The sequence below is a fragment of the Cynoglossus semilaevis genome, chromosome 1, assembly GCF_000523025.1.
Source record: "Cynoglossus semilaevis isolate Cse_v1.0 chromosome 1, Cse_v1.0, whole genome shotgun sequence".
Lineage (NCBI taxonomy): Eukaryota > Metazoa > Chordata > Actinopteri > Pleuronectiformes > Cynoglossidae > Cynoglossus > Cynoglossus semilaevis.
In genome coordinates, this window is record NC_024307.1 from 2,605 (window position 1) to 2,825 (window position 221).

Genomic DNA, 221 nt, shown 5'->3' on the forward strand with positions numbered 1-221 from the left:
GGGGGGGGGGTTGCTCTTGAGATGCCTTAGCATTTTTCCATGACAAACCGTCCCCTTTCCCAACGTGGAGTGGTGGGAACTGGCCATTTTGTTTGTATGAAGCAGTGCCTGGGAGGAATGTGGGATTTAGTCAGGGAGGGAGGGGGGGGGGGGGAATAACTCCCCCTCCATTCAGATTTATGGTCAAGACAGAGGGGCTCCACTGGATGCATGTCAGGGGG